This window comes from Corvus brachyrhynchos, unplaced genomic scaffold (assembly GCF_000691975.1).
Source record: "Corvus brachyrhynchos isolate BGI_N302 unplaced genomic scaffold, ASM69197v1 scaffold481, whole genome shotgun sequence".
Taxonomy (NCBI): domain Eukaryota; kingdom Metazoa; phylum Chordata; class Aves; order Passeriformes; family Corvidae; genus Corvus; species Corvus brachyrhynchos.
This window is the reverse complement of record NW_008236261.1, coordinates 443,410-465,735: the sequence shown is the minus strand read 5'-3', so window position 1 is coordinate 465,735 and position 22,326 is coordinate 443,410. Positions and strand designations below refer to the sequence as shown.

Below are 22,326 nucleotides of genomic sequence, written 5' to 3'. Positions count from 1 at the left end.
CAGACTTGAAACTGAACTTTACAGTTTCTGATGCGGCTGCACCTGACGGCTGCATGCCAGGCTGAGCTGTGGGTCCAGCACTGGCTCTGCTCCCTGTGCCCTCAAGGTGGCCATTTTACGCCAGTGTGGCCGAGCTGGTCCAGGCTCTCCTCCATCCTAATTCCCAGTCTCTCCTGCATCCTGCATGTGGGCTCTCCTCTGTCCTAACCCTCAAGCTTTCCTCTATCTTGCTCCCAGCCCTCCCGCCCATGCAGAGAGTGGGAAGAGCTCTTCTCCATGACCCCCAGGCACAGCACAATGTGACAGAGCTGTGAATGCAGCCCCTCAGCCCACACCAAGCATACCTCAGGTCCCACCACCATCCCACCCACCTGCTGTATGCAAGGTACTGCAGGAGCTGGTGTGGAGCTGCAAATGGACTTTCAAAGAGGATGCTGAATTAGAAGAATAAGAAATACTTAACAACAAAGCTGTTCCCATTTGAGAACATCACTGTGATGCATTTTGGACGTCGTAGCTTGGTGCTTCCATTCTCATCCACACCATTGCCTGGAGCCTGTGTTTTCCAGACATGCTACCAGCACAGACAGCTCTGCCTGTGATGGTCACAATAGGTACAGCAAGGTGAGCATCATCACTGAATCAGCAAATCCTATGAAGCATATTGTCAATCCTATTTAACTGCTGGGCTTTGGATTTTTTTTTTGTTTGTTTGTTTGTTTAAGAACTCAGTGACTATCAGTTAATGTTAGAAGGAAAACCTGCTGCACAAAAAGCCAAGAAAACCAAACTTTTGAGTAATATGTTTACTATTGCCCTCTTGTCCTTACTCTCAAAGCCTTTGGAAGAAAGCAAGGTTTGTTATTTTAAATCTTGCCTAATTAGATCTCTTTTTGAGATTCCTTGTGTCAGGAAAATTAATCCACAATGTCAGAGGTTTATGTCCAAAAAGGAGACAGAGGAGACCGGTAACTTTATTCAAACAAAGGGAGAGGTCATGGGGCATTTCCCATGGAGTCTCTCAAGTTGCTGGAGGATGCAGCCTCCTTTTTATCCCAATTTCCTGGCCACATTTCCATCTCTCCCCATTGGCTGAGGTACTTGAGAGGTACAGACTTCCCAAATAACCTAATACAGACCCTGTTTTTCTTTGTATCTCTGTTCTTTTCCTCTAAGTCCAGGAATTTAGCACAGCCTTGGGTGAGTCTGTGTCAATTAGTGGAATTCCTCTGGAATTTATGGTTCCTCCCATTGCTACTTTCACCTAGCGGTATCTGGCTTTATCTACTAGCAGGCCCACAGTTTGTTTGTAAAGAGACATCCCTTTCATTCCTTTCACCTGAACATCCCATGCAATCTAGAATTAGAGACTATGGTGTGAAAATGTGGTGCTTTTTTAATCTTCCCTAAGTTGGGTAGAGCTTTGCCTTGTGTTCCCAAGTCCTGCACTCAAACTGGGTCAGTGTATGCTAACAGGTAGTGTTATATTCAATTAATTTGTTTGTAAAAGTCCTGCTTTCTATCCAGCGTCTATTTCATTCCTCCCTTAAAGTAAGATCCTTCTACTTCGTCTTTCAGTCCCCATAGCTAGAGCCAAAGAAAAAATAATGCTGTGTGAGGATGAAGAAAAGGAAAGGGGTACAGTCTGGGAGCAAACCTGCCTCTGTCACTGCAGAGAGAACAGCACCTGACCTCAGGTGTCACTAGGGACAAGAAGCAGCTGTTTTTGTCATATCCTGTGCTGGTCAGTGCAGTGTTGGTAAGTGATTCTGCAGTTTGTGCAGGGCTCTGCCCTCCCTGGAGCCTAGGTCTGTCACTTGTTTCAGGAAAAAAATACCTTGAATTGCTTTAGAGCACTGGCTGCACTGAGGCTTCTAGTGTGGGCTCTGATGGTGTGTCCCTTTTAAATGACTTTCCATATGCTGGAAGGAAGGCTGATTTCACTCTGTTTTCCAAGATCTTATTGAACAGTATAGAGAAAGTACATAGCTTTTAATCTTGCCTTTTGACCTGCAGTGAAACTACTTGAGGGTCATGGTCAGTCTATTACTTTTGTAAAAAATTTTGTAACTATGAAAAAAATGCTCTGTAGTCATTAAGAGTTTCATTCCAGAACTGGTTTGTTTGGATGCCGCACTAAAATCCCATAAAAAGAGGGCAAACAGAACAGCATGTGATAGCTAGCTTGTTAATGGTGTACAGTGTGGTTATTTTCCTGGGTGATGCACATGATGCACATACCTGCCCATGCACATGTGACCAAGTGTCATGGGATGTATGGAAGGATTAAAACCATGCCTTTCCCACATCAGGGTTAGATTAGTCCAGAGAGAAAATACACAGCTTAAAATCTCTGCGAATAATTAGCCTGACAAGTTGCTTCCCTGATGCAGCTCAGCAGATGAGGAGGCAGGAGGAATAAACACCAAAGTTGCTTATTCACAAGCATTGTCTCTAATTTCTGGCAGGGGTTGACGCATGGCTTTAATAAATCTGCTCTGAACATATTAGCAATGGCATGAAAATAACAGAGCTTGATTTCAGCCTGGGAATTATTATTTTGGAGTATATTTCCTTCCATTGAAGCCAATAATTATCAGGGTCTGTAGTGTGAGAACAACTTGCACATTTTGAGAAGAGCACAGTTGAAGAGCACAGAGAGAAGAGCCAGTCAGAAGAGCACAGTTCAGTTGATCAGGGTTGCAGGACTAAACTGGAATCAGGGTTTTCATTTTTATAATATTCTAGTGTGTAGAGTCTGAGAGAAGTATCAGTTCAGCAAAGTATCGAAAATGGGATGAAATATATCTACTCTGAGTGACACCCTAGATTTGCTTCCCCATTCCCTGGCACAGCAGCATACTGTGTAACTTTTTTTAAAAATGTCCTGTCTGTTGGACAATCCAACAACTCCCTGTCCTGCAGGAGAAATCTTAGTAAGTCATTCTGTCATGCATGGAAGGGTATTTGCACTGCTTCTATAACACGGTACAAGATATTTGATTATTACTCACTTTAGACAGTGCTGTTGGAGCATGGGTAGATAAAGGTTCAGGTGATGCTTGCTGTCTTGCTGCACGTGAGCTGTGCATTTGCCCTTTCCTTAGAGTAAACAGCACAGCCTTATGCATAAGATGCATTCCTGAATGGTCACGGTGCCACATCATTAGGAAGGTGACACCAAAACACAGCATGGCCAGAAAACTGTTTGTAAGTTCAGTGTCACTGACAGCGCCACTAGCATGGAGGTCAGCTGCAGAAGTGCTTGGGCTTGACCCTCTTTGTCAAAATGTTCTTGTTCTCTGTGTTTTGTGGGAAGAGAAGGAAAAAGCATACCTTTTTTCCCAGTAGCATTGTTGGGTGAGATGTATTTGGCTGCCCCTCTGACCTGCCACCCTGGAGATTGCAGTCCCCTACCCTGAGCACCTGGTTCTTCCCACACTTCTCAGCCTCTGGAAAGCATCTGCCTGTGTTTCAACCCTGGAGCTGCCTCACACAAGGCTTCCTGGACATTTGCTACACCTCAATTTTTCAGGAGAAATGTGTGTAGATGCAGAATTAGCTGAAGCCACCTTAGGAGCAGCAGCTATTTTGGGGGGCAGCTTCTCTTTGGTTACAAAGTAGGGCAGATGAGGACATAGGAAATCCTGAGGCTGAATTAGTCCCTCAGTAATTTTTTACAAATGAGTCTAGGTTATGCTGTGAAACCCATGGGAAAGACTCCACATCAGCGCTGACTGAGCCCACTGCTGCAGTCCGGGTTGGGGATAGCAAACCAGGTCACCACATCCTTCGCAGAGCAGTTTAAATGCCCACATGGAGCCCAGACAAGCCTTGTCACAGGGGAGATTACTGGCTCTGAAGTAAACACCCTTTGCCGGTAGGGTGCTCTGGGCCAGCCAACTGCCCCTCTCCTACTTCAGGGCTTGGAAGGTTTAATGGGTGATGATGAAAGGAGATAGGGGAGGGATAGAAAAGGAGTTTCAGGACAAGAGCAGCAGAAAGAAATTACTTGTGACTCTGTTCTTGTGCCCCTTTGCTAGGCAGTGTGTTGTAAAAAGCACAGATATGTTACTGTATAACTAAAGGCAACATCAGACTGTCACAGGTGAATAGGGGGACTGAACGCATGTGTTATCAGCAGATCTAATATTAGGACTTGCTGAATTTTGAGTGCTGAACACTGCAAATCTGACCTTCCTGTGCAGTTATCTAGGGTTTGAAATCGGACAGAAGACTTTGATCACTTTATCTTGTATGATCCATTGGAAAATTGATCGTCTTTGTCCACCATATGGACCTGTTTCTGTCCTAGGTGGTGTGGCTCCTTCTGTCCCTGTCTTTGCATTGCTGAGGTAGGGAAACCTACCTTTTTTTGGTCCCAGACTGAGTATCTGGAAGTGGACGTTGGTCACCAGGTTTTACATGCATAATCCTAGCTTTTTCCAGCATTTTCCTCTGGGAGATTGTCTGAGTGACAGGATAACCAGGCTCTTCCATCTCATGCACCAGTCTCCATTGCCCCAGGGACTTCACGAAGAGGCTCATAGTATCTCTGCTCCCCTTTGCCAGCATGGTGTTCCTGCTGCCCGTGGCCTCATGGAACCTTTACCACTTGCACTCTCACTCTGACATGCCATCTAACATTTCTGAGGACTTCCTTTCTGATACAGGCATCCCTTCTATTCAACACTGGATGCCGGTTTGTTTTTTGCCTTGCAGCTCTCCCTCTCTGCTTTCTTGTGGCTTTCTGCTCCACTGTGCCCTCTGTGTTTCCTGGCTGTTTATCTCCCTTTCTTCCGGTCATTGTTCCCCATTCCCGCAGCTAGAGCCAAGCCTCCTGCCCCCAGCTGATGACTATCAGGGACATTTGGGACATTTGCTTCCTCCCATTGCCTCACATCCCCTTCCAAAGGGGTCTGTGGATATCAGTTACAGGGAAATTTGGCCTATCTGTGGAGAATTTAAACTGAAATGCCCAAGTGTTCTTGGTACATTGTTTACCCGGTGGCAGCCCTCATGATTAAATGTAAAATTTCTCACACCATCCCAGAGTGCCAAGAAATTAGAGTGCTGGAGCTGCTGAGACGAAGGTCTGGCTTTTCCTTGCCTGTGTGGGTGGATGAAGAATTCCTCCCTAGCTTTGCCCCTAGAATTGACTGTGTCTAAAATCAGAGCTGCACAAAACAACTCCAGTCCCCAGACAGCTGATATTTAATACTTCAGGCTGTGCAACTATGAATTTCCTAAATATTTTGGTGCAGAATTACAGATTAGCAATGGAAAGTTGAGTCTTATTAGAAGTATTGGGCAGCCTTAAATCCCTTGGTTTGAGGAACCCTTTGGCTGACACCTAGATACTAAGTACCGGGTAACCCATTGCCCAGTGTAGACAGTTTCTTGAGCACAAAACACGACACAGGATGTTCTCAATACACTACTTGAGGAAAAGCAGAAAAAAAAAAAAGTTAGTGTTTGCCAGCTGCGTTTCAGTCCATGATTTTAGCACATTTTTTCTTGTGAGAGGCTGAAAAGTGGTGGGAGTCTGGAGGGGAGATAGAGGCCTGAAAAGAGTGCAGGCTGAAATGGGATAGGAGGCCAAAGAAGTGTGGAAGACTGGAGGGCAAAAAGTAGAGGCTGAAACTTGGGGGGAGGCTAAAGTACTGTGGGACACTCACGAAATCTTTTTGTGAAATGGAGTCTGAGAGTCTGATGAAGAGTGGAGGAATAAGGAGAAAACATTAAATAGAGTGGAGGCTTAATATAAAGGTGAGCCCCTAAAGGGGTAGAGGAACAAAGAAGAGTGGGAGACTGAAAAAGAACAGAAGGCTCAGTGTAGAAGGTAGAGGCCAAAAAAAGTGTGCAAATGGAGTAAATAAGGAAGGCTGAAAAAAAAAGTGGAGGCTAAAAATGAGAAGGAGGCCAGAAAGGAAGTGCAGTAGCAAAGAAAACCGGAGAGAAAAAAAAAAAGTAGAGTCTGAAAAAGAGTCAAAGACAAAAAAAAGGTCAGTGAGAAGAAACAATGAAAAAACATAGGCTGCAAAAGGGTAGAGAGCCAAGAAAGGGTGGGAGAGAGAAAGAAATGCAGAAGCTGAAAGGACAGGAGGACACAATTATGTCAGAGACAAAAGAAACCCCAAAGTATAGACCAAAATGTGGAAGGTGAAAAGCCAGGGAAGAGTGTGGGGAGGAAAAGAGGGGCAAAAAGAGGTGGGAGGCCAAGAAGGGAGAAACTGGAGATCAGGCAGAGGCCAGAAAAATATAAAGGCTGAAATGGGGTGGAAGGCTGAATGAGGGTAGAGGCCAGAAAAAAGTGGAGTCTGTGAAGTGGTGGGAGGTTAAATTGGAGTGGGAGGGTGAAAAAGGGTAGAAGTCTGGAAAGGGATGCTAAGTTGGAGTGAAACTTTAGGAGAGAAAAAAGTGGAAGCTGATATGTGGTAGAAAGCCAAACAGGGTGAGAGGCCTGAGGAAAAGTTTAGGCCAGAAAAGAGTGGAGGTCAAATTTTGTGGGAGATGGAAAAGCTGTGGGTGGCTGGAGCATAAGTGGAAGCCAGGAAAAAGTGAAGGCTAAAAAGGAGTGGAGGCTGAAATGGTGTGAGAGTCCAAAAAGAAGTGGGAGGCTGGAAAGCAAGAAGTAGCTAGAAAAAAGTGGAGCCCTAAAAGTGATTGGAGGCTAAATTAGAGCGGGAGAGCGAAAGGGTTGGAAGTCTGGATGGGAGAGAAAGGAAAGGGGATAGGAGAGGCAAAAAAGATGTGTATGTTTTAAAAAGGATGGGAGGCTGGAAAGCAAGATGTGGCCATAAATATAAAACCCTAAAAGTGGTGGGAGGCAGGAGGGAAGTAGAGGCCAGGAAATAGTGGAGGCTGAAAAGAGGACAGAGGCCACAGAAAAGGGCAAGGTGAGGCTGAAGAAGGGCAGGGCAGGGTCAAGGCAAGATAATGGAGTGCAAGGTAATGTAAGCCAGGCATAAGCAAAGCAACACAAGGCAAGGCAGAATTTAAAGTATGGTCAAGGTATTACAAACTCACCCCTTCCTCTGAAGCATAATTGGGTAATGAAAGAGCATTCTATTGAAATACCAGTAAATTGGATACCTTTTTTGGGTGAATATTACTTTCTGGTTCACAAACTTAACTGGTGTTCTCCCAGATGTCCTGAAATGGGTATTTCAGACAGTGGCTTCCCAGGAGAGCTCTGTATACAGTGCTATTTATTAACAATTTGCTTTTTAAGGGAAAAAGTTTGCTTCTTCAGCTTGAATGTATTAAAAATACAAAGACATCAGTTTCCTAAAATATTAATGTTATATTTTCATTATAGATTGGACTTTATGAGGTATGCTAGCTTGTGCCAACATTGTGCTGTTAACCTGTGACTCCTAACACCTGCCATAAAATACAGGTAATTCAGTCATTCAGTCTGAAGAGTTTCATTTATCCATGCCATGCACAGGGCTTTGTACCTTCAATGTAGGCAGTGATGTTTTCTCCTCCATCCACACAAGCCAGAGCTTTGACAAGGTGGGAGGTTCTCCCTAACACTGATGCAGTCACAGAAGGCAGTCACAGTCAGCTCTGCCATGAAGGAAGGGGTTAGACTTTAATATCTTGACCATACTTCAAATTCATAATTAAACAGCAAATTGTTGTGAATGGTGAGGATTATTCAGTGTGAGAAGTGTTTTCCATGCCTGTGCAATGATAACAGAGCCATTGAAATACTACTTTTCCATATTTTCAGGCTGTCCTAACAATTACAGGCAGGGTATTTTAAAAGCAATGTTTTGCCTGTGGGTTTAGATGGCTGGTGCTCTGCATTTCCCTGTCTTGCAAGCCAATAAAACAGAGGGGTATGGAAAACTCATACTCTGGATTTACATTCTAGACCTCCAGTCTTGTGGCCCACTGCCTGCACCATTCCTTAAGAATGGGGTGAGCCCTGGTGACCTCACTGAGGGTATTTCCCTGTGTAGCATTATACAGTGATGAGCAGCAAGAGTTGAGGTCTCTGACCAGGAACCTGCAAACTCTTTACATCAACTCCCAGGCCATAAAAATTCTCTCAAACCTAGATATTAAAAATTGGAATCTTCCTGAAACATAGGCCTTCTTTAGGTTACCTGTCTACTTTTTTTAGCATGTCCACTGCAATTTCACATCCATTTTCACACTGAGAGACAAAGAATGTGCCTGTCAATAATTCTTAAAAAAAAAAAAAATCAACTTCTAGCTGTAATTGCCTCCAAAGTATCATGGCTAATCAAAGCTGTACCCAAAAGTGAAGGCAGGACTCTAGCTGCTGGGAGCAGTGTAACATCGAATGCCAGCAGCTGTGGCCTGTTACTGGCCCTCCTAGTAATCAGGGAAAGAAAAGGAGTAATTAGAGGAGTTTGGTAAAATGAAATTATATGGCATAACTGGGCTTTACCTGCTGCAATAACACAAAAGCTATTGTCTTACCTTGGGATGGAATACACTGATTTAGTTTCTGTTTGCCTTTTGATGGTGTGTTTGGGCCATGTGCTTTAATCAGGGGTAAAAGGACTGTAGGAATGAGAATCATCTGCTAGAAATATTACATTTTATCGACCTTGCAAATGTAATTCCTGAAAGTTACCCAGAAATAAGTGCCACTTCTAGTCTCATAAAAAAGCAGCAGGTTTGGCTAACAGCTGTGTGATGTCTTGATTTTTCGTTTTAAAAATTATTTAGTTCTGTGATTCTCACTTCTGGTGAGAGCTGTATTCAGTGTCAAAGGGTCTGTGTGTGAGCACCAGGGCCGGGCCACCTTAACAGCGTCAGTTGAAGGTTTTGGTCTAATTTCATGCTGCTGCTTACTTTTGTGACTGAATTACTGAATATGCTGCATTTGCACTTGGAAAACAGTTCTTGTACCTTTTCCATGCCAAATCTCCGCTTAGGGCAGGGGTCTTCAGGTTAGTAATGCAGGCAGATATTCTACATGGAGCAGAAGGTATTCCATAGGGTATTACATATCTCCCTGATTCCCCTCAGCTTCAGAGCACTGAAGTGCAACATTCTTCTGGTTCTTTTAAACAAGGTTCTCTATGTGCCCTTCTCTAAGTGCAAATACTGGTTTTTCAGCAAATGCCACATGAAATTGTAAAGTGTACCCTTAGGGTCTTTCAAACCCAGCTCTGCATTAACACATCCCAACAAAATCACAATGCAGTCCTGGTTTTAACTTTACAGAGATCATTGGGGAGCTTTAGCTGTTATTGGGACAGTGGATCTTTGTTTCCAGATGTTTTTTGGGTGGGAATCTTAGGAACAATATAAAGTTCTTGGATAGGAATGTGTCGATGGTAGAGAGTTGTGCTGGAGGTTTTCATGTAGGAGTTTGCTGTTAGTAGATTGCTGGTTGTACAAGTCTTATTTTAAGAGAAACAATGAGTTTTAAGCTGCAGAATGCAAAAAAGGGATGTTAATTTAGCGTGAATTGATGAAAACTGGATGCTTTGTAAGGTGCAGCATGAGGGAAAACGTTGAGGTTGTCTGTGCAGTGAAACTGATACAAAAAATTAGTGCAGAGTGGTCCAAGGCGGACTATGTCTTCCTGGTGTGTTTCCCAGTATGTCAGATGATTATACGCTTAAAGTTCAAAAAATTCAAGACTATTTGAAATAATTTTGGAAAAATTTGGTCTTTGGCCATAGCTTCTCTTAAGCAATAACAAATTATTTTCTCCCTCCAGAGAAAACTTGAGTAAAAGTAGATCAAGAGGGATAGGTAGCATTGAAACTGCTAAATTAGTGTGAGGATTTATTTTGGGACCTGATGGGCATTAAATTCTCTAACATGTTTGGCATTGCACTACCACGACTTGTACTAACACTGCGCTCCAGAGGATGCAGTTTAAGGTGTTTTAAGGCTCACATTACTTAGGTGAGTTTCAGACCAGGGTCAAAAGGAATTTATTTATTCTAAAGGAATAAATAAATGCCAGGAGCTCTTATTATAATCATAGCTTAGTTAATAACTGTTCTCTATTTAATTTTGGAGTAGTATATCCTAGTGATGTGATAAATACAGTGGCAGGACTGTGATAAAATAAGTTGTTGGAAAAAGTAAAGTGGGTAAGGAGCCAAGCGGAAACAGATGATAATGACTATCTTTGGTAAAATTAAAAACCTTTAAGTTCACACTTACGTCTGTAAAGCCCCCCAAAAAAGTCTTTAGGCAGTTGTAAACTCTTTAAAATTCAGAGCAGAGTAGGAAATGATAGTATGAGGTAGTTAAGAATGCCATGGGTCATATGCGTCTGTTTCATAGGCCTTGATGCCTAGAGCTGACAAACAAATTTTATCTGTTTAATGTAAAGTGTCAATAACATCCATTATTTAGTGAAAGAGAGGGGGCAACATAAGGTCTCCAATTTTATCCAAAGTCACCTTGTTAACTTTTCTCAGGATACCAAATCTCTGTGCTACAGATTGTGAGCTACAACGTGAATAAGTTTCATATGAGCCAAGTAAAATGATGTTTTATAATATACTGTTAGTATATATTCTTTATCTTCTTGATTACAGTTGTCACTTGTTGATGTTCATGATATTCTTGGAACAGTGGGGTTGAGTTTTCCAGGATGTTCTTCACAGTACATGTTTTTTTAATGCTGTGCCCCATTTGTGTTCTGTGGGATTTTTCTGTGTGTTTTTGTTTGATTGATTTGTTTTGTTTTAAAAAAAGTTGGTCATATTGGGAATATTATGACTCTTAGATGCATAGAAAGGACACAGGTTTCTTCTTTCTTAACTCCCAGAAACATCCATGGATTTCTCCTACTCAATATTTGTCAACAGGATACATAAAAGAAATGCAACTTTTAAACAAATTGAGTAATATATAGGTTAAGAATGCATTTAAACTATTAATTCCGTGTTGTATTATCTTCAGCGGGGAAATTAGCATATAAAGCAGAAGTAAATCACATTTTCCAAGGTCTTATGAGACACTGTTTATCTTGCTTCTTTTAGTTATATTTTGAAAAATTACCTGGGCCTTGATGTAACTAGTGCGGAGACTCTCCCTGACTCAAAGTTGTTTTGAAGACAAGTTGGTCTTTGTGGCTATACCATGTGGTTATAGGTTGATGTTAAGCACTTGTTAAGAAAACACATCTACTTTTTGGCATAGAGTATGAAAATATGCTAACTGTACATTCCCAAATGACCTCACTAAAAGACCTGCCCTTTAGATACGAGGGGAAGACTGTGTTATGCTACAAATTAAGGGCTTAGTCGGGAGGCAAATTTCTTTTTCCGTGTTTTTCAAGGAGAATGCCTATCTTTGTGTTTCCTTTTACACATCTGAATGGCTGCCTGTTCCTACACGTGTGATTCATTCTGCAGAGAAGATGTCAGAGCTGTATTATTTGACTAACTCAATGGGAGTATAGCCATCTTGCTTGAGTCATCCAGATGGTAATATTTCATCAGGCCTACAGACCTCTGCCTCGTGACATGCAGGGCTTGAAAGAGGTAGGGAAGGGAGAAGAAAAACCCATGTGTATGGGTGCTCTTCACCCTGTTGGCCCTGCTAGGAGCCCATTCCAGGCAGGTTTTCCCTGCCCTGATGTTCGTCATGAGAAAAAAGGTTGCAAAAGGGATCTGGCCCAACACTGAAAGGGGGAATTATTTTTGTCTTGAAGAAATTTATTGGCTAACAGAAGTGTTTCCTACCAAGCTCTAGAATTGTAACATTGTGGATACATTATTGATGGGGACAGAGCAAACCACAAAATATTCTTTCTGAAAAGAATTATGAGTCCAGTAGAGCGGATCGGTGTTTCAGAGCAAAAGTCACTTTTAACTTGAAGTTAATTTTTAAATTTATTGTTGTTCTTGTTGTCATTAAGTTTGTGTAAGAAATGGATTAACTTTTTAAATTTCACTTTTTTTGGTTTGACCACGAGAGCAGAAGTTGACTGGAAGCCAAGGACTTCTGAACAGTTCAATGAATTGGGAAATTCCAAACCCCAAAGGCTTTTCATTCTTCATTCCTTTCATTCTTTCAAAAATAATGCAGTTACGCCCCAGTGGCAGCTTGTAAAGAATGTCGAAACCACTCTTGAGTACCAAAACAGGATGATTTCAGAAATTTGCAAACACCTTGCCATGCAAAGCACCTTATTTTTTACAACCTGCTCTACCAGGTAGGCTCAGGAAGGTATTCAAAATGGCAGTTCTAACCTCTTTCATGCTTAATTATCCTGTTACCTAATTTAGTAGAAGTGTTAAGGTGATGGTGTCCAAACAGAAATGCAGGAACTATCCATGTAAGGGCATGAGAAGATCTAGGGTGACTTTGGCTTGTTTACCTGCAGGAGGTGGAATATGTAAAGGACTAAGTACTAGCACTTAGTAAGTGCTTCTAAGGGAGAGGAGCCTGCAAGAAACTAAAATTTGTAGATTAATGTTCTGTGTATTTCACAGAATCACAGAATATGCCAAGTTGGAAGGGACCCACAAGGATCATTGAGTCCAGTGTCTGGTTCTGCACAGGACCACCCCCAAGAGTCACACTGTAGGCCTGAGAGTACTGTCCAAATGGTCCTCAAGCTCTGTCAGGATTGGTGCTGTGACCACTTCTCTGGGGAGCCTGTTCCAGTGCCCAGCCACCCACAGGGAGAAGAACCTTTTTCTAATATCCATCCTAAACCTCCCCTGACACAGCTTTAGGCCATTCCTTTGGGTTCAGTCACTGGTCACCACAGAGGAGAGATCAGTGTCTGCCCCTCCTCTTCCCCTCACGAGGAAGTTGCAGAACCTGATGAGGTCTCCCCTCAGTTTCCTCCAGGCTGAACAAACCAAGTGCTCCTCATACACTCCTCATACAGCTTCATAAGTGCATACAAGGTGCTTCTTTTTGCCCTCCCTTGAACATTCTCCAATAGCTTAATATCTTTCATATATTGTGCTGACCAAAGCTGCACACAATATTCAAGGTGTGCCTGCCCCAGTGCAGAGCAGAGCAGGACAATCTTCTCCATCACCTGGCCAGCAGTGCTGAGCCTGATGCCCCTAGGACACAGTTGGTCCTTCTGGCTGCCAGGGCACTGCTGACTCATCTTCAGCTTTCTTTCAACCAGGATCCCAGGTCCTGTCCTGTGGCACTGCTTTCCAGCATCAAATTCCCCAGTCTGTCCATACATCCAGGGTTGCCCCATCCCAGGTACAGATTCCAGCACTGTCCCTTCTTGAACTTCATCTGATTGGGGATGGCCCAGTCCTCTAAATTGTTGAGGTCTCTCTGCAGGGCCTCCCTGCCTTTGAGGGAGCCAACAGTTCCTCCCAGTTTTGTATTGTCTGTGAACTTGCTTAATATCGCTTCCAGTCCTGTGTCCAAGGCATTTATGAAGATGTTGAAGAGCACAGGGCTGAGGATGGAGCCCTGCAGAACCCCACTAGTTACAGGTCACCAGTCTGATATCACCCCATTCACTATCACCCTTTGTTCCTGACCCATAATCCAGCCGCTCATCCCTCCCATGATATGTTTATCCAGCTGAATGCTGGACATTTTATCCAGAAGGATCCTGGCAGAGATGAAAAGCTTTACTTAAAGTCCAAAAAGATTACATCAACTGGCTTCCCTTGATCAACCAGGTGGGTTACCTTGTCACATAAGGAAATCAGGTTTGATAAGCAGGGCTTTCCTCTCATGAAGCTGTGCTGGCTGTGATCAATGACTGCATTGTCTTTCAGGTGTTTTTCAATACTTCCCAAAATAATCTCCTCCATAATTTTACCAGGCACTGATTAGATATCTATCACACTCCAGCAAAGGCTCTAGATCTCATTTGCTGTAGGCAGTGCTGTAGAGTGAGGTTAGAGTAAACCGGTTGCTTTCTAATAGAATCTGGACATTTTTTTTTCTCCTTCTGTTTTTGTTATGCTTACTGAAATTCCATGTGTGTATGGGTCATTTAATTTTGTAGCAAAACTGCAAAAATCTCTTGTAGGAAATATGAGAGGGACTAAGCAATGCCTCCTAGGTAAGTATCTGTTTCTCATACCCATTCATCCCTCTTTTCATCATTCCTCTCCCTCTAAACATAAGGCACCTCCATCTCCATCATTCTTAAAAGCACAAAATACAGAAAAGAGTCAGATTGTGTAGGTATTGTCTTCTGAGGATGCTTCAAAACCTAGTTTACAACCTGTATTTTGAAGTTCAACCTATCTTATGGAGGTGTTCAAGGCCAGGTTGGATGTGGCTTTCAGCAACCTGGTCTACTAGATGGTGTTTCCACCCACAGAAGAGGAGCTGGAATGGAATGATCTTTCAGGTCCTTTCCAACCTAAACCATTCTGTGATTCTGTGATTTTGGCCTTTTCTCATTCTCAGAGCCTTAATAGCTCCATTAGCTGCTACAGTCTTACCAGATGCAGAATTGCAGTACAAATACCTAACACGAAACAACAGATTTGGCTAACTGGAACAACAGCAATTTTGTGAATTGCTTTCTGGAAGAAGAGCCCCCTTGTTTGTCATGTAACACTTCCATCAGAAATGGAACAGTTCTATGAGTGTGGCTCCAATAACTTCTCTGAAGCTGCTGGTGCTGGTGGTCTGCAGCCTGTGGATCACTGGCTGGACAGACTACAACTACTTACTGTTACGGTTTTTGGAACTTCTACAAATGTCTGAGATGAACAGAAATATAGAATAATGGAATAGAAATATAGAGTAATTCATATAAATCTTCTTCAGGCTGCTCAGGAATTTTTCCACTGGAGTTTTACATATCTTCAAGGATGGAGATACTGTAGTCTTCTCCAGTGTTTGACCATCCTTGTGATGAAAACAGTTTTCCTTATATCCGGTGTATATGTTATTATCTTCTGAGGCCTGCCAAAGGCTGTATCTCATCTTAATGCTGCAGTTTAACTGCATCTGAAGCAAACAGTGAATGAATTAAAATATATTTGTGAATATCTTTGTATGGCAAATGAAATTTAAAGAAATACTTTCTTCCAGGCTAAGAGTCACATACAAAAAAGTTTTTATTGAGTTTCTGACATTTTATGCAAGCCTTGAAGCTTCCCTCTCCCCCAAAAGTAAAGCAAACACAAAACTAGATTGATCTTCTAAAGCAGTGGAGTGATGGAGTCCATCACTATGATTCGATGTAACTGATTACATTCAAAGCACTGAAGAGCCGTGAAAGCAGCATGCTTCCCTCCTGCTTTATCCAAAAATACAGTCTGAGACAATGTTGTGATGGCTCAAGGGCAGCAGCAGTTAATGGAGCTTTATTGAATTTTTCCCTTAGTGTTGAGGAATGACACGTGGCAGGAGGAATTTGACACTGAGCAGTTGCTGAAGATCTACAGGTTTCCTTATTTATCCAGGCAAGAAAGTGGTATTTTTTTTAATGTGACTATTGTTTGAAATTTCAGCTATTTAAATGGAGCTAGAACATATAATGGACACATTAATACTTTTAAGATAACCTAAAATGAAATTATGCAGGCAAATAACAGGAGCTAAGGAGGATGAGGAAAACCAGTGCTTCCAGTCTAAGACTTCACTCCAGCATTTTCCAGATGAATTCTGCATTGAGCCGCCGGAATAGTTTCACCCTCAAAGCATGATACAGATACATGAAAAAAAGAAATATACTGAGCACAAGCTCTTTAGAATTTTGCTTGAAATATTTTCTTCTAAAAATCTGATGTTAATGTTCCAAATTTCCTTCACTTGCTTGCCTGTAGCTGTATCTACAGTTTAAAGTGATGGACCTAAATGAAGAGACATAGGTATGAATATGTTACAACATGTAATTAACAACTTTGTAGTAACTTTCAATGTGAATATTTCCTGAACCTCCACAAACCTGATTCTCTCTCAAGTACTCTGTCTTCACTGGTGTGCTAATGCTCCAAATGTCCTTGGTTATGTGTCTCCTAAATGTGGTAAAACAGGCCTTCAGTTGCTGCCTACTATGGAAGTCAGAGCAGTAGAGTTTTGCAGCTATTTTGTCCTCTTCTGAGATGTCTTCTCTCTCTTTGTAGTGCGCTGTGGATCCTTTTCCCTGATGTTATTCTCACAACCCAGGAGATGTCCCTGCTTTCCTCTGCAAGGTTATGCTTTCCTGTCGCCCAGAAAGATGGTTCAGGGAAACTTCCAGATCCACTGCAGTTTATCTATAGCAAACAAATGCTAAAGTCTGTGTGTATAAGTGCTAATTTTCTTGTTTGTTCTAGCGCGAGATTGCTTCATTAAATAGAAACATTGAAATATTTATTCATTGGGGTTTGGTGAAGTTTGCATGGTTGGTTTCCTGTAAAGTTCAACAGGACTCCAAAGGGTGGATGTATGTATCTTCTTAATGGGACCCTTGCTCTAATTGTTGTCCTGCGAAGGATGTCAGGTACTGAATCTGAGGAAGATACAGTTCAGAACTCTGAATCACCCCAACATGAGCATCATTCCATTGGGGATGCATAGCTGCAAGCTCCATCTTCTAGAGTACTTTTTCCCTCTATGTTTTTAAATACGCCTTTTGTAAAAAGACTTCTCTAAACTCTGTGACACTTCTCAAAGCCTCCTCAGAACTAAAAAGAAGTAAGCTTTGGAGAGTGTTTTTCCTCCCCAATACAATTAGCATTGTAACCCACTTTAATTTTCCCAACAGTTTACTGAGTTTTAGGAAATATCAAACTCCTTTTAGAAGACAGGACAACAGATTTTATTTGACCTGAATGAGGAAATGCAGAACAGCTCAGGAAGCTTCCCTGAGTGCTTATTAAACTTTCTAATTACTGTTTAGCCCATATAAACCTCCCAGCTAGAGTGCAAATATTTTGAGGGTTGAGCTGATAGTGGGAGATTAACTGGAACAAGTGTGTTATTAAATGTGGTTCAGACCTTGCATATTTAATAATGCAATTAATGTCATAGAAGTGATCCCCAATTCAGTTCTACAAGAAAAACTCTCTAGGAGCTCTCTTACTTCACAGTTGAATGCTGTGAAGAGGTGGGGATGGAGGTTGGACATGCATGGAGAGGAGGAAGAGGAGGGGTGGAAGTTTGCAGGGTCCAGCAGGCAGGGGGAACTCTATCAGCTGTCACTGCATGATGCTGATCCCTAAGGCAAAGCTCAGAGGGAAGCTCTTGGCACTGACCAGAATGAAGTATGTATGAATCCAGTGAGAAGAAGGATAGGAAAACAGCGACAGTTTCTTTGGCCAGAGCATGGCCCTGACCTTCCAAGGCAGTAGCTGTGTCACAGTGCAGAGGAGTCAACGGTGCCTCTGCCACAGGCAAGGGCTGCACTTGCACTGATGTGGCTGGGGGTGCTCAAGGGGAGACTCTGCAAGGAGAAACAGCGGGTGCTGAGGACCCAACCATGGGCTGTGCCTGTTTTCGAGGCTTTACTCTGGACTAGCTCTGGTCTGTGCCTGCAGTCTGAGCTCCCCTGGATGACAGGAGCAGACTACCAGTTTAGTATGATCCCAGAGCAGTCCAGCTTTTGTGCTTTGAGGATGCTCTGCCATGTGAATCAAAGTGTGGAAGTTGGGGATGATTGGAGGGTTTTCTTCAAAACTGGAAGCAAGAGAGGTGGTTGTTCCATGAAGACCTAGCATTGCTGCTTTGTCTCCTCTGGGGCCTTTTTAGCCTCATAGACTGAGCTTCCCATTCTTCAAGCTGTCTCTGTGTGCTACAGTTTCTCTAAATAACCAATGGAGAGAAGATGTTTGTATTTGTTTAATCCGCACATGCGGAGAATGAAGAAAATCTCTCCTGGTCACAGTTTACATTTTACAAAATCTTGCATCTTAGTTTTTAATGTTCTTCTCCCAGTCCTGGCTGTCCCTTGTTTCCCCTTTCTCCTGAGCAGGCATTCTCTACCAGACATTATCACAATGCACTTTCTAGAGGAGTTCTAAATGTGAAGCTAATCCAGCAAGTCAGAGGCTGGTTTCAGGCAATCACTGATGTTGCTAGCCCTAACATGAAAAAATTTTGGTAAATTCGTGTGATCATTTTTGCTCTCTAAGTATCTGGTATATGAGTAGGTGTGAGAGAGATGCAGAGAACATTACAATGAGTCAGTAGGAACTTTAGTTTTCAGTACAGGTTAGTCATGGAAAAACAATGCTTTGGCATAGAAGGGACCTCAAATATCATCTCATTCCACAACCCCTGCCATGGGCAGGGACAACTTCCACTAGATTAGATTGTCCAAAGCCCCATCCAGCCTGGCCGTGAACACTTCTAATTAGGAGTGAAGAAGATGATACTTGTTCAAAAAAACACAGAACTTTTTTTTTACTGTTGCTCTATAAATTTCACATTATTGTGGATCTCTGCAAACTTCACTCCCCAGTCTTCTCACTGATGTGCTTTGAATGCCTTTTTCACTCCATATGCTTCATTCTATTTATGTGGTTCTCCCCCTTTTACCTGTTCTTTGAGGATGTAATCTCCTCCAGAGGCTGCCTTGTCAGCTGACCATCCCCAGCTAGGACCAGAGCAGTGCTTGGGTCAAATGGAAATTTACCACTGCAGTTATTGATTGCACTTGCCAGTGCTGTGTAAATATTTACTATATTTACCAAAGCAGCTTTACTACTAGAAAAAGTTCTCTGCAGGTGGTGTTCTGGGACCCAGGAAACTGGAAATTAACTGACCAGTGTGTTACCTGCAACCACCTCCTCTTGCTCCCACCCGTCAGCTCTTGGCTAAGGGTGGGAGCAACTTGCAACTCTAAGGGAGATTTGCCCAGAGAGCTGAATCACAGAGAATACGCCCTTTGCTGTCTTGTGACATCTCAAGAAATTGTTTTCCTGAGCTTTATTTCTAATATATTATTTATGATGTGTAAGAAGTAATTGAAATACTGACACTGCTCAGGTGCACTTTGTATGTAAGGAAATGTAATGTTAAATATTTCATGTAGCTATTTAAAAACCAAATTCATATTCATGTAGCGCCATCTGTCACCAAGCCTCTGCAGCTGCACAGGACAAGGGCATTTTATTTTTATTGAATTAACATAACTCTTGGCAGCACCTAAAAATAACATTTTTAGGGGGAAAGAAAAAAGATAAGGAAAAGATTTCATAGCTCTTATTTTACAGAGTGTTTTGTAATACTGCATCCAGCTGTGTGAACAGTGAGTTTGGTGAAGCTTATCTGTGCATGTACATGGAAACCAGACTCAAATTGGGCTATGGGGGCTCAGCAAAGAAATCTGAGACTTATTTTGGCTTGCTCAGGGTGTGGGAACTCTACACTTTGTCCTATCAGTCTCAGGCTGAGATGGATGAAGATGGGCAACACATACCAAGCAGTCTTCAAGACTTCAGTATAGAGCCATTGTCCCCAGTATCCACAGAACAAAAAACCCTTTGGCATGAGTGCAACAAAGGCTTTTCTGCTCCTTGTACCTTTTTGATCTATGTTTGCCAGCCTCAGGTTTGTTCTTATTTTTCCAAGTTTTTATCCAGTTGACTGTTGGGCTGTGAGCACGTCTCTCATAGTTGGGGAGGTGGCCTCATGTAGGAGCACAGCCTGGTTCACAGCACAGCACTTGCCTACAGGTATGTGCCTGCTGACTTTCAGGTGGCTCAGATCAATTCCCAATGACTTTCCAATGAGGTTTTCCAAGCAACTACATGGGAGGCTTGTTCTCTGCTAGGTGTTCATAATTGCATGCTTAGTAAATGATTGACATGGAGAAGTCATGGGTGAAGTATTGACTCTTCACTGTTAGTAATTTGGTGAATACAACTAGCAGTTCCAAATATTATATCCCCTGATTCTACTGATGAAATGTTTTCATCAAATCCACTGCAACATAAAAGTTTAGTTGTGTTTTTTTCTGAAACACTTCAGGTAATTTTGCCTATGTAATCATTATCTGCCACAAGTCATGTGAAGTTGCAGTTGTATTGGCTTGAAGTCAAAACTAGAGCACAACTGGCAATATTTGTTTTGTTTCCCTCACACTTGAAGACCTAAAGAAAATAGATGAACCTAAGTGTGTTGGTTTTGCACGGCCAGGTTTTTGGTAATGGGCAGCCACAGAGGTGACTTCTGTGAGAAGCTGCTGGAAGCTTCCACCATGTCCAGCAGAGCCAATCCCTGATGACTTTGAAGATGGACACGCCACTGGCCAAGGCTGGGCCAATTAGAGAGGTTGGTAATGCCTCTGTGATAACATATTTAAGAAGAAAATCAAATCAAAGTACACACAGTTTTTCTTCTAGCCAGAGAAGGGGAGGAGGTGAGAACATGTGAGGGAAACAACATGGAGACACCAAGGTCAGTGGAGAAGGAGGAACCCGCAGCCTGTGGGGGAGGTGCCCATGCTGGAGCAAGTGGATGCCTGGAGGAGGCTGTGCTCCAGTGGGAGACCCGATGGAGAGAGGGACTGGAGCAGCCTGTCCTTGGAGGACTGCACCCCATGGAAGAGTGACCCACACCACAGCAGTTTTGGGAGGACTGTTTGCCCATGGGAGGAATTCATGTTGCAGCAGGTTTGGCAGGACTGCTGCTCATGAGATTGGAACCACACTAGAGAAGTTCACGGGGAACTGTCTCCCATGGGAGGGACCCCATGGTCTCACAGGGGAAGGACTCCTCTCCTGGAGCAGCCAAAGAAAATCTAGGGTGATGAACTGACCAAAACCCCCACGCCCTGTCTCCCTGTGCTGTCAGTGGGAAAGACAGAGGGGCTGGGGGAAAAAAGGTATTTTAAAGGCTTATTTTACTTCTCATTATCCTCCCCTGACTCTGTTAGTAATAAATTCACTTTGTATCTTTAAGTTAAATGTGTTTTGCCCTTGGTATTTTTTCCCAATCCTGATCTCAGTTCATGAGCCCTTCATTAATTTTTTTCTCTCCTCTGCCCAGTTCTGGCAGAGGAGGGTGAGCAAGTGGCTTTCGTGGGTGCATGGCACTGGGCCAGTATTACACCATGCCACTAAGCGAACTGGGCTGAAACAGAAACAAGAAAGCTAAAGAGTGGATCTCAGGAGCTGCTCAAGGGTGGAAGCACATCTTAAATCCCACATGTGTGTGCTTACAGCTTGTTGAGATCCTATCATTACTGAAAGCATTTTCTGCTCTTCTGCAGTGACATGGACACTGGACTCAGCACAGCATGACTGGAAGAACTGCATCCTTCACACGCTCTCCTGCTGGAGACTTCCATGCTGTAAGCTTTGCCTGTGACGAAGTTGGTAAAGTAAGCCTGGCCTCAAGAAGTTTATTCGGATTATTTGAGTTATTGTGGAAGGCCAGGAGAAGAAAGGGGTATTGATATTTGCTTACCAAGAACTGTGGTTTATATGTATGCAGAGACTGGGAAGCAATGACGTTTCAGAGTATTCTCTGCTGTATCCAGTGGTGGTTGTGTTACTTCAATTCCTTGCAGTATATGAAGCTTAGAACTTAGAGAGAACCTTAGAGAGAAAGTAGCAGGGTTTCCTTGTTGTATTGCAGCATCCCCACTGGCAGATCTGGCTTCACTGAATGGAGATGGTTCCTTGTGTAATCTTTAGGGCTAATTTCCTCTAGATTGTTTGGGGACATGTAAGTCTACGTGTGAGCTGCCTGGCACAGCTCCAGAGGAGGGGAATCACATTGGGTTTGTATGGCCTGGTTTTGGCAGCGGAAGCACTACATGGGTGGCTTCTGTGAGAAGCTGCTGGAAGCTTCTGCCATGTCTGGCAGAGGCAATCCCTGGCGGCTCCAAAGATGGACGTGCCACTGGTTGTGAATACAAAAATGCTGCTAGCAAGGATTTTCTTGCTATTTTCTAAGCCCATGAGAGACTTTTCGCTCTCACAGAAGAGGTAGCAGAGTTATGTAAACAACCAAATACCTGCAGCCTTGAAAAGTCTTGTTTATAGTACAGTAGAAAAATATTTTGACAATGGATGTTTTAGGATTTTAGTCAATCACCCCCAAGGGATGGCTGATCCTTTGTCCAATTAGACTATGAAGAAAAAAATCTATAAAAGAGTGTGTAAAATAATTAAATAAATCAATCTTGCTGCACAGTTCCTGTCTGCTGGATCTTCTCTCCTCCTCCTCCCTATGGCTGTGGGACATAGTAATATACCTTAGGGCATTCTTTCTTTTTATTTTTTTTTTAATATTTGGCGACCCCGACGTGATCTGCACGCTGCAAAGTGTCCTGCTGCTGTGAGCCAAGCCGCATTTATCTAGAGGTATGCTGTTCCCCCCCAGGACCGGGAGGTCCGACAGGACTGAGAAAATGGCGAACAGCAGCTCACAAATCAACGCTGTGGTAACGGTCTGGAAAGGTGTTTTCAGTATAATGCA

At 42.9% G+C, this 22,326-nt stretch overlaps 1 protein-coding gene and 1 long non-coding RNA gene across 2 annotated transcripts in view; both read left to right on the top strand.

The window, feature by feature from the left end:
• The window catches only part of LOC108449808, a 204,395-nt gene that overhangs the window by 178,677 nt on the left and 3,392 nt on the right, over positions 1–22,326 (top strand). The window lies entirely within an intron of this gene.
• LOC108449809 overlaps positions 5,281–22,326 on the top strand; it is a 19,449-nt gene continuing 2,403 nt past the window's right edge. Inside the window, exons 1-3 of the long non-coding RNA XR_001866109.1 lie at positions 5,281–5,291; positions 6,523–6,528; positions 18,509–18,515. This is a non-coding gene — a long non-coding RNA (uncharacterized LOC108449809). The remainder of the gene's footprint in view (positions 5,292–6,522; positions 6,529–18,508; positions 18,516–22,326) is intronic.